The 12,769-nt window shown below is 35.7% G+C and overlaps 7 non-coding genes across 7 annotated transcripts; 4 read left to right on the plus strand and 3 right to left on the minus strand.

Moving 5' to 3' along the window:
- Positions 1-559: 559 nt before the first annotated feature.
- Trnar-acg lies at positions 560-632 on the minus strand. The gene has a single exon. It is a non-coding gene; the product is annotated as a tRNA-Arg (tRNA).
- A 1,621-nt stretch (positions 633-2,253) lies between these two features.
- Trnar-acg lies at positions 2,254-2,326 on the plus strand. Its single transcript has one exon. It is a non-coding gene; the product is annotated as a tRNA-Arg (tRNA).
- Positions 2,327-3,663: 1,337 nt separating this feature from the next.
- On the plus strand, positions 3,664-3,736 carry Trnar-acg. Its single transcript has one exon. It is a non-coding gene; the product is annotated as a tRNA-Arg (tRNA).
- A 1,170-nt stretch (positions 3,737-4,906) lies between these two features.
- Trnav-aac lies at positions 4,907-4,979 on the minus strand. Its single transcript has one exon. It is a non-coding gene; the product is annotated as a tRNA-Val (tRNA).
- Positions 4,980-6,778: 1,799 nt separating this feature from the next.
- Trnar-acg lies at positions 6,779-6,851 on the minus strand. Its single transcript has one exon. It is a non-coding gene; the product is annotated as a tRNA-Arg (tRNA).
- Positions 6,852-10,424: 3,573 nt separating this feature from the next.
- On the plus strand, positions 10,425-10,497 carry Trnar-acg. The gene has a single exon. It is a non-coding gene; the product is annotated as a tRNA-Arg (tRNA).
- Positions 10,498-11,671: 1,174 nt separating this feature from the next.
- Positions 11,672-11,744, plus strand: Trnar-acg. Its single transcript has one exon. It is a non-coding gene; the product is annotated as a tRNA-Arg (tRNA).
- Positions 11,745-12,769: the final 1,025 nt, after the last annotated feature.

A 12,769-nucleotide genomic window follows, 5' to 3' on the forward strand; every position in this document is an offset into this window, starting at 1 on the left:
AGCAACAAAAATCATCACAAACATTATAACTACAATAAAAGCAATGAAGTCTTTACACACAGGCAAATAATCAGTTAATAAAGTTTACTGTAAATAGGAGACCTTTTAGTCACAAGCATAAGAGATCAAGCAAAGCCAGTTGAACCGCCCGCTCCTTCCCCTGATCCTCCCTCTCCCTCACTCCCTAACTTCATACATTTCACACTTCATGCCATGAAACGCGCCAATAACTTATGTATCCACGTTATATAACCGTTCTCATTATCATGTAAACCTTCAACTCCGAGCGCTCAGAGTTGGAGGCCCAAGGGAAAACGCTACTGCCGCCGCAACATTGCCTGGGCAGCCTTTGGCCCAGGGTAGCTGCCCAGGTATGGGTGAAAGCGTCAAACAAGCCCTTGGTCTAGGATTCGTTATTTCTAGCCTGACCGTGTCTTTGCTTTAAAATACAACAAATGCAGCGCTAGTTATGGACATAAGTCAAAGTGTAATAGTTGACGGAGTGTACATGCTACGCCTAGCGCTTAGATTAAAGGCATTATTTACATATAAGGATATACGACCTTGCCAGGATTCGAACCTGGAATCTTCTGATCCGTAGTCAGACGCGTTATCCGTTGCGCCACAAGGCCTTACTTTCAACAAATAACATACCTTGCAAAAAAAAAAAAAAAAAAAAAAAAAAAAAAAAAAAAAAAAAAAATATATATATATATATATATATATATATATATATATATATATTCCAGCGAAGAATCTTCGAGCCACGAATCTTCTCCACTCTAATGTAATTCTCCCACTCACACACGCTGCCATAGCATTACAGATTATACTTTTATTTTTATACACGGTCCCGAACATTAAATGTAAGAGAAAGAGAGAAAAACACGAAGAAAAAGTTCGCAGTGAGCTTTGACGGGGCGGCGAGATGTCAGGGCACGCAAGGGTACGGGAGGCTGGCGGGGAGATGACAACTGTGACAATTATAGCATGGAGTTGCTATAACTGCATATAAATAGGAATATATTTTAAAATTATTTTTAATATATGCCATTAAGTTATGTGGATAATTCCTTTGGTTAAGTGTGTATTGTTATACACACACACACACACACACACACACACACACACACACACACATACATATATATATATATATATATATATATATATATATTCGCTCTCTTTTTCTTTTTTGTTCTTTTCCCTCTCTCATGATCTCACACTCTTAAGTACAGTAGTAAGGACTTGCGGGGTAGTCCCTTTGTCCAACGAGATATACCTTTTCATAACGTAAGACATATTTTCTAAATGCTTAAGATTCGAGAAGCCATTGCAGCAAGTTATTCATAGTGCAAGTGCTCGAAATGATAGTGTAAAGATAAGGCATGTATAGCGCTTGCTTATTATGTTTAATTGTGATGGTGCGCTCCGCGAGCGTCACTTGGGGAGCGCTGAAAGAGCGCGGTCTGAATGTACACTCGTGGATAACTTTAACAATATTAAAGCAAAATATCGTACAAAGGCATCTGCTTTACCTAACATATTGATCCATACGCTCAACACACTGTGCAGTTATCCACGACATAACTATGGATGAGAGAACGACACGAAAGCAAAAAAAAAATCTACGATATGATATGCCCCATTATTGCCAATGAAAATGGTTGACAATACGCAGAATTTTTTTCATGAAGAAATGGATTGATAACTAATTAACACCAGCGATTACTGTATGCCATGCATACTTCTTCTAGCAATAAAGAAAATAAAATATAAATGTAAGAATTCTGAAATATCCGATGCTTTTATATTTATAATACATCTGTCTAACAAACTCAATGGTTTATCGTAACTGCGTGAGTGAATATAAATCATATCTTAAAATCGCTACATCACGAAAATGTCCTTTTGGGTATGAATATATGCATTTATAAAAATGATTTCTCATCTGTTCAGCAAAATATGGCGAACTTTAGGTACCAATGCTAAGTAGACGAATTGGCTAATTACTCAGGAGAAAAGATACTTTTTTTTTCTTTTTTTTTTTAATGAGATGTGATGATGATGTGATGAGATCCTATTCAGGAACACCCTTGTCCAGTCACTTACTGACCAGTCTTAGGTCATATTTCCTTGTTCCTACTTCTTGGCTTGGATGGAAACTAGCAGCCTCTATCGGTAGGACACACACGTGGAATTGTGTGAAGTATGTGTGTTTTTTTTATTTTATTTTACCAACAAGAGAAATATGGCCTTGTGGCGCAACGGATAACGCGTCTGACTACGGATCAGAAGATTCCAGGTTCGAATCCTGGCAAGGTCGTGGGTCAGTGACTAATGAATACCTTTAGTACGAGTCTGCTATAGCTTGGACCTTAACATTCGTTTATATGTTATCTACTCTTACACAGGCAACTGTTCCTTCAGGAATGCCTTTAAAGTACATGGATAACATAAAAAGGAAACAGGATTCTAAACTTCAATTGAAACAAATAAAACAATAGACATAATAGACAATACCCGTTTCTGTGTTACTTTGTAAGTCCCCGTTACTGAAATACTGAGTTATTGATAACCAAAATTTCGAATCAAAATATTAAATTAGAATTTTAGTAATACATAAGTATCTTTCTCGGAAGATAGCACTGTAATTAATTGATATATTTTGCCCGATCTGCTGAGTCACCACTGCCCTGTTGGTCAATTACAACAAGTGACAACGTACTGAACTGCATAGCAGGTCGAGTGAATAAACTTATATAAAAAAAGCGTTAATGCTGATTGTATACTACGAATGTAATGAAAACGTATTGTTGGTAACTGGTCAAGATAATTCTTTATATTCCTTAAAGGAAAAATCACATCAATTATAATCAATTTTGAATTATCAAATTATAAACTAGTTCAGCTATTAACTTGATTCCATTTTGCATAATGAGGTGACTGAATAACCCTTCCCCCTCCCCATCCCTAAATGTTGCGGATAGGGGTGGTGCTTATAAGGAATTAATTTATGATTAAATATAACTTTTCTTCATAAAGAAAAACAATTAATACACAATACAAAATACAGTAACCAAACCTTACATTATGGATACTGCAACTTAGAGCCTGGCACGCGAAAGACATTTGATCACGAACACAGTAATCGTCGGAAAACAATGTTCTGGTCAGACTTTCAATTTTCTGAATCCTTTCACTTCTGATCAATGTTTTATTATTATTTTTTTAAATGATTATTACGTCTCAACGTTCATAGGTTTGGAGAACACTAAAGCACGCTCTTGCCATCCTTTATAATGAGATTCGTAATAGTCATACTGGTACGTTAGTTTAATGATGCGAGATTTAGTTACGAATATGTAGAAACTATACATATTTGACTGTATGGTCATCATAGGAATCCTTTGTGAACACTCAACGCTGTCCATTTGGAAGAAGCCTTTCGGGGCATTAGTCTGCGGTTGAGAAAAGAACTTGACATTTACTGTTTATACAACCTCAAATCAACTGATCAGTGAAACATCATTACGCGTGACCGTTGCCTAGCTTAGAAAGAACTTGGCCGCTGAAACAGAATTACGAGATTGGAAACGAGTCGTGGTTTGTTGGCATGTTAGTTCTTTTGACTTTTCAAAGTATATTATTTGCAGAGAGTAAGGCCTTGTGGCGCAACGGATAACGCGTCTGACTACGGATCAGAAGATTCCAGGTTCGAATCCTGGCAAGGTCGTGTATCCTTATATGTACAAATGCCTTTAATCTATGTGTAACGCGCAGCATGTACACTCCGTTATAGTTTGGTTTATAGTGCATTTGTTATGTTTTAAGTAAAAGCAAGGTCAGGTTAGAAATGGCGAATCCTAGGGCTTGTCTGAAGCTTTCGCCTTGACCTGGCAACTTATCCTGAGCATTACTCTAGGCCAACGGCTAACCCGGGCGATTCTATGGGCCTCCAACTCTGAGCGGTGGGAGTTGCTGACAAGCTACAGTATGGTGGATATTAATATGTGTGTATATAAAACTTACAGAAAAAGTAGACGAAGATAGATTTTTATATTATTTTCAATGATATAATGAAAAGAAAAATAATAGGTACAAAAATACAACATACTTGATTATACGCATAAGCACTTGCTTGTCTTTGGTAATTCACATCTTTTGTTTACATTATACCACGTGGCTGCTTTGCCGAAACACAGAAATATGAAATGTAATGTAATCACTGCACATTAAAACGAAGTTTAGGAACTGACAAAAACACGAGATGTTTACCTGAAGATTTATTTTTCTAATTAGGAATTGCAACATTTCGCGTTTCCATGTTTTCTGACTGATAGAACATAATTGCATAAACAACTGTATCCTTCAGAGTCTACGAACTATAAGAGCTTTTTATCTTGCATTTTTTCCTTTTAAATATTTGCAATCAATGTACAACGAAAATATAACGGCGATTAACTTTATTTACCTGGTTATTCCAAATCATGCTCGTCTGATATCCGCAAAGACAATAGGCAATTCGAGAGACCTTTAGAAGTTACCCAGACGACTATTCCTATATAGCGGAACGCGTGAAAATTGATAAAGTTTAAGACGGAGGCAAATGCATGCCTAATATGGTCGATTCTGGCATGACCAAAATTCAAACTAAACAACAGTATGAATATTCAGGACTTGGGTAGTTTTAGTGATTACGCAATAAACAAGTTTTGCATTGGAAAATCTATTTAAATTCAAGTGCAGTTACACGATTGAAGCTACATCTAAAATCTTGACAATACAGCCATTAAATATAAGATGTCAAGAACTGAAAGCTAGGAAGTTGTGAATGTGTAATTCAAGATCGTTGCTACAAACCTGTGAAACTCCTACTTTAAGGTAACTTCTATAAGAAAACATATGAGCTCACCAGGGCTCCAACCTGGGACTTTCTGTGTGTTAGACAGATGTGATAACCACTACACCATGAGCACGTATTCTAATAATGACAGATTATCTTAGAGTGCTTTGTGTGTTTGCCATTCTGTTAAGAGACCTTCTTAGTAACTAGCAAGATTCACATAATCATAGGAACGGTTATAATATACCGTAAATACATAGTGTATAAGTTCTCAATACATGTCAGGAAGTGTGAATGTATGAAGAAGTAAAGGAGTGAGGGGGAGGGAGGATCAGGAGAAGGAACTGGTCTAGCTGTAGGCGTGGCTATTTTAGGCCGAATCATCGCACTTTGGAGCGAAATGTGGGGGCTGAAGGGAGCCCGCGACGCCCAGACCTCGAGCGTTCATTCTTGGGTACTCCAAGGTGCAAATAAAAAAGTATTGTGCAATTTCCTTAGAGAAAATATTAAAATCATAAATCACACTATTTATATTATTATATATCACTTATTTGAAGGTTATTTATTGTACAAATGTAAAATTTTTGGAATTGAGAATAATCTTGCGTCGAGGCCCGTCCGACTGTGAATATGTATATATAAATATGTAATATACATATGTATGAATACAAATGTATGTATACACATATGAATATATATGTATATATTATGTTATATATTTCATATATAATGTATATAATATATATATACACATAATGTATATGATATATATACATAATGTATATAATATATATACATAATGTATATAATATATATACATAATGTATATAATATATATACATAATGTATATAATACACACACACACACACACACACACACACACACATATATATATATATAAATATAATGTATCTATCTATATATATATATATATATATAAATACGAATATGTATACACACGTGTATATATATACATATATATCATTATTGATGTGTACCTATATGTACATATGAATTCATACATACACACTTTATATATATATATGCACAAATTTGTTTATATGTATACACATGAATTCACACACACACATATATATATATATATATATATATATATATATATATATATATATGTATATACGGTCTCATATGTGTGTACACATTCGTATTTAAATATATGTTTATACATATTATATATATCTATATGTATTATATATATACATATATATATATATATAATCACAGTGAGAAAAAAAAAATCCATGATATAATTACAACAAATAAACAAAATCAATGTTATTTTCTGCCTACAAATTTTCTAATGATACAGTCATTCTCCTACTGCAGTACCTGGAACAAAAAAAGAACTTATAACAACATTACCTTTACAACAATAAAAATCATCACAAGCATTATAAATACAATAATGGCAAATAATGTTAATACATTTTACAATAAATAGCAGACCTTTTAGTAACAAGAACAAGCAGAGATCAAGCAAAGCCAGCTGAACCGCCCGTTCCTACCCCTGATCCTCCCTCTCCCTCACTCCCTTACTTCATACATATTACACTTCCTGACATGCAATGCATCAAAACCTTCTGTATCCACGTTATGTCATAACTGCCCTCATGATTATTCAAACCTCCAACTCCGACCACCCAGAGTTGGAGGCCCAAGGGAAAACACTACTGCCACCGGAGCATTGCCTAGGGCAGCCTTTGGCCCAGGGTAAATGTCCAGGTCTGGGCGAAAGCGTCAAACATGCCCTTGGTCTAGGATTCGTTATTTCTAGCCTGACCGTGTCTTTGCTTTAAAATACAACAAATGCAGCGCTAGTTATGGCCATAAGTCAAAGTGTAACAGTTGACGGAGTGTACATGCTACGTCTAGCGGATAGATTAAAGGCATTATTTACAAATAAGGCTATACGACCTTGCCAGGATTCGAACCTGGAATCTTCTGATCCGTAGTCAGACGCGTTATCCGTTGCGCCACAAGGCCTTACTTTCAGCAAATGATACCATTTGAAAAAAAAAAAAAAAAAAAAAAATATATATATATATGTGTGTGTGTGTGTGTGTGTGTGTGTGTGTGTGTGTGTGTGTGTATGTGTGTGTGTGTGTGTGTGTGTGTGTGTGTGTGTGTGTGTGTGTGACAGCGAGGAATCTTCGAACAACTCATCTCCAGTCTCATGTATTTTTCTCTCAGCGGCCAAGTTGTTTCTCAAATTCTAATGAATTAAGCTAGCCAACGACCACATGTAAAGAAGATTCACTGATCAATTGTTTTAAGTTGTATAAAAATGAAGCCACATGTCAAGTCGTTTTCTCAACCGCAGACTAATGCCCATCATTTATGAGTGTGTGTGTGCATACATATACGAATATATATATATATATATGTATATATATATGTAGTTATAAATAAATATATAGGCCTGCATAATGTGTGTATATGTGCACACACTCACGGACACTCACACATACAGACATAGCAACGCGGATTATACTTTTCATTTTAAACTCGGTCCCGATCATATAAATATCAAAGAAAAACAATATAAGCCATCAATATAATTAATCAATAACCATTTCCTTGCGACAAAGCATGCCCAACAATGACCTAATCAGTAATATCAATCGAATATATTCTGCGACATGAACCGATATTTTATATATGTGCTCGCTTCATTTCAAGCCCCCCCTCTTTCTTCATATAATTTGTAGTGTTACTGACTTATATTTAGTATGCCTTGTTCATAGTATAGTGGTTATCACATGTGTCCAGCACACAGGTTCCAGGTCCGAGCCATTAAAAGTATGTGCCCATAATGCGAGGAATATCATGGATTTATTTATAATGTTGAAAAGCATTCTTTTACGAAACTCAAACAACTGCAAACGAAGTCAAGAGTCTTTAAGATGACCGTCCCACCATCTTGAGGGGGGAAATGGCCTAGCTATTTACTTGAATCTTACTTACTTGGTTGAAGGGGCTGAAGCCCTTGGAAAAAAGCAAGACTTTTTATTATTATAATTGTGAATGGTGATGGGAATGGCCAAATAATGAGTTCAATAATACTGTAACTAATTCATACTTGATAAAACGACTAAGAACATATTTATGATTTTCTTAAAAATATGGGGAGTATTTTACTCGTAGAGACAAGGGGGTCGTGGAGGGAGGCTAAGAACTACTGCTCTGCAAACGTAATCATTCCCAGACTGCTTAACCGCTTATTTTCGGAATTCGCAGTCTGGTCAGTATACTTTACACGAGCGAAAGCGACGGGTTTTACTTTAATATTTGTAGTAAATTGAGGCCAGAAATGTCTCAATAGGAGTGATTTTAATAAATCCGAATGATTTAAAACGAAATGCACGAAGAAAAATTCATGCGTAAGTTTTCACTAGTTGATCAAAAGTGAGGCAGACGATAGCTTCTCTGTGATATTTACGTCAAGGGTTCGATAATAGTACATGGGGGGAACGGAGATTATAGTTTAGAAGGTGATGGAAGTGACATCTATTTCTCAGTCGTAAAGTTGTGGTGGGGCATTGTGGCTCCGTAGCCAGTGATAATTATATATAATGGCTTCACAATCAAACTGGTACCGAAGGAGTGTCATCGTGAATAGAACCAACTGACACCTCGGCATTATCTTCTAAGAATCATGTAATATAAATAATCCAAACACAGTGAAAAAATAAAAAGAAAGTATTAAGATTCAGCAATATCCACAAGTTGTATATTTAATGTAAACTCTATAAAACTGTGCTTTAAATTTAATATAAACAAAGAATCGTATCTAGCTCCTGTGCGCAATGAAAGCAGCCAGGAAAACAACGTAACTTCTATTTTCCCGAATGACGTGATGAATCAACGTGCCGACTACTCCACCTTCAGTGTGAAAAACGTCATTCGGGAGGCAAACAGAACGCCGTTGTTTCGGAGAGAAGGAATTCATGATGTCACAAGCCACGTCGGACATCGATCGTAAAAATGAAAGAATGTACGAGACACCAAAATCAGGAATAAACTGATCTAAAAACGAAATAAAACAGAAAAATACATACTTAATATGAAGAAGGCAGAAAAAATAATACAATAAGTAAAATATATAACGTTGGAGCAGACATTTCTTAAAATGAAAATAAAGCTTCCGTTGATGGGATAAAGTGACTAAAAATAAGGTAAAAATAAACAAAAATAATGAGTGGCCATCTAGCTCACAGAAGTGAAAAAGATATTTATATATAATTGAACCCGCAGATGAGAGTATGCGATCAAAGGGTAAATTAAAACAAATGGCGTATATGAACCGAACGTTAATTCGAACAAAATGTACATAGGAAAACGGGCGGCGAGATGTCAGGGCGCGCGAGGCTACGGGAGGCTGGCGGGGAGATGACAGATGTGGGATGCCACCTTACAGCGTGGATATGCTGTAATTGCATATAGACAGGCATATATTTTCAAATGATTTTTAATACATCCAAATGGATTATGCGGATAATTAATTTGGTTTAATATGTATTGTTATATATATATATATATATATTCGCTTTTTTTTTTTCTTTTTCCCCTCTCTTCCATGGTCTCACACTCGCAAGGTTGTTAGTAATGACTTGTGGTAGTCCCTCTGTCCAGAGACCTCATTCACTCTTACCTGTGTATTGCTCGGGAAATCAGTAGTGAAACATTTTTGGGCTTGCCTTGCGTTGTACACATTTATAGTGATAAAAATGCAACCAACGACACAGGGGCTGTGAAGAGAATTATATTCGTTATATTTTCTTATGACTGTCAAGATACCCTTTCATAACGTAACACTTACATTTTCTTAATGTTTAAGATTCGAGAAGCCATTGCAAGAAGTTATTTACAATGCAAGTATTGATTGATTCTTGCAGAACGACAAAGGCTGATTGGTAGTACAGTATGTTACCACTGCTGTTTTATTGGCGACAAAACCAGTCGAAATGATAGTGTAAAGGTAGGCCATGTAAAGCACTTCATAATTATGTTTAATTGTGATGTGCAGTTATCCACGACACAACTGTATGGATGAGAGAACGACACGAAAGCAAAAGAAAATCCACGATATGTTCCCGATTATTGTCTATGAAAATGGTTGACAATACGCAATCCATTTCTCGTCAAGAAATGGACTGACAGCTGCAATAAATGAATATGAATTACATCTGATAATAGTTACATCACGAAAATGTCCTTTTGGGTATGAATATTAGCATTTATAAAACTTTTTTCTCATCTTGTTCAGTGAAATATAGCGAACTTTAGGTACCAATGCTAAGTAGACGAAATGGCCAATTACTCAAGAGAAAAGACACCTTTATTGAAAAATCTCTGTGATGAGATCTTGTCCAGTCACTTTCTATCGTCTTCGATTGAGTTCATAATTCCTTGTTCTTACTCCTCAACTTTGATGGAAACAGGCGCCCTCTTTCGGTAGGACACACACGTGGAATTATGTGTGAGATGTGTGTTTTTAAAATTTTGCCTTTTTTTTAATTTATGGTTTTTAAATTGTGTAATATACACATGGTATATGGCCTTTTGGCGCAACGGATAACGCGTCTGACTACGGATCAGAAGATTCCAGGTTCGAATCCTGGCAAGGTCGTGGGTCATTGACTAATGAATGCCTTTAGTATGAATTTGCTGAGGTACAGCTTGAACCTTGATATTCGTGTATATGTTATCTACTCTTACCCAGGCAGTTGCCTAGGTAAGAGTAGATAACATATAACCGAATAACGAGGAATGCCTTTAAGTAAATGGACAACAGAAAAGGAAACGGGATTCTAAACTTCAATGGAAACAACTAAAACAATAGACACAATAGACAATTATTGATAATCAAGATTTCAAATGAAAATATTAAATTAAAATTTTAGTAATACATAAGTATCTTTCTCGGAAGATAGCACTGTAATTAATTGATATATTTTGCCCGATCTGCTGAGTCACCACTGACCTGTTGGTCAACTGCGCGCATGTGCCAACGTGTCATCTTCAGAGGCAGAGAAGTGAATAAACTGCTTTATATAAAAAAAAGACGTTAATGCCGATTGTATACGGCGATTGTAGTGATAACGTATCATTGGTAACTGGTCAAGATAATTCTTTATATTCGTTAATGGAAAAATCACATCAACTATAATCAATTTTGAATTATCAAATTATAAACTAGTTCAGCTATCAACTTAAATCAGGATTTCAACGCCGTTTTCTTGATTTCATTTTGCATGATGAGGTGACCGAATACCCTTCCCCCTCCCCATCCCTAAGTGTTGCGCATAGGGGTGGTGCTTATAAAGAATGAATTTATGATTAAATATAACTTTTCTTCATAGAAAACATAATTAATACATAATACAAACTACAGTAACCAAACCTTACATTATGCACACTGCAACTTACAACTGGCACGCGAAAGCATTCCGATTTGCGCAATATAGTATATGTGATGCACGGCTGATTAACCATTGGATGACAAGTAATCGCCGGAAAACAATGTTCTGAACAGACTTTCAATTTTCTGAGTCTTTTCACTTCTGATCAATGTTTTATTTTTACTTTTTAAAATTATTATTACGTCTCATCGTCCATTGAACAATACTTATTTCTTCGGTTAAGAAAAGAACTTGACATTTGCTGTTTATACAACCTTAAATCAACTGATTAGAGAAACTTCATTACATGTGGTCGTTAGCTAGCCTAATTTGTTAGAAAATTTGGTTCGTTGGCATGTTAGTTATTTTGACTTTTCAATTTATATTGTTTATTTTAAATAGGGCCTTGTGGCGCAACGGATAACGCGTCTGACTACGGATCAGAAGATTCCAGGTTCGAATCCTGGCAAGGTCGTGTATCCTTATATGTAAATAATGTCCTCAATCTATGTGTTACGCGCAGCATGTAAACTCCGTTATAGTTTGGTTTATAGCCAAACTGTAACAGTTGACAGCTTGGGTGCATTAGTTTTAAGTAAGAGACCGGTCAGGCTAGAAATGACGAATCCTACGGCTTGTTTGATATTTTCACCTAGAGCTGGCCACTAATCCTGGGCCATTGCCCTGGGCCAAAGGCTGCCCCGGGCGATGCTGCGGCAGCGGTAGCATGTTCAATGGGCCTCAAACTCTAGGCGGTCGGAGAAGTGACAACCTGCAGTATTGTTGCAATTAATATATGTGTATATAAAACTTGCAGAAAAAATAGACGAAGATATTTTTTGTTTTGGTTTTAATGATATACTGAAAAGAAAAATAATAGATACGAAAATACAACATACTTCATTATACGCATAAGCATTTGCTTGACTTTGGTAATTTACATTGTTTGTTTACCAAGTTTAGGCACTGACATAAACACGAGATGCTTATTTGAAGATTTATTTTCTAATTAGGAATTGCAACATTTCGCGTTTCCATGTTTTCTAACTCATAGAACATTATTGCAAAAACAACTGTATCTTTCTGAGTCTACGAACTTTAGGAACATTTAATCGTGCATTTTTCCTTTTTAAGCCTTTGCAATCAATGTACAGCGAAAGCAATAACGGTGGTTAGCTTTGATTATTAGGTTATTAGTTTTAGTTATTCTAAATCATATTCGTCTGACATCCAGCTATTCGAGAGACTTTTAGAAGTTACCCAGATTACTTTACTAATATATAACAGGACACGTGAAAATAAATTATTGATAAAGTTTAAGACGGAAGCAAGTGCAGGCCTAAAATGGCATGAGCATAATTCTTATCTTTTATCAGTATTGCTGATATTAAGTAAGGCGTAATTGCTTACTATCATTTCTTGCCTATTATTTTGTGTTCATAGCTACCGATTAGCTTTTGCAGTTCTCGTTTAAGCAAACCAAACAAAAAGGAGTATGCA

The sequence above is a fragment of the Penaeus chinensis genome, chromosome 16 (genome assembly GCF_019202785.1).
Source record: "Penaeus chinensis breed Huanghai No. 1 chromosome 16, ASM1920278v2, whole genome shotgun sequence".
Taxonomy (NCBI): Eukaryota; Metazoa; Arthropoda; class Malacostraca; order Decapoda; family Penaeidae; genus Penaeus; species Penaeus chinensis.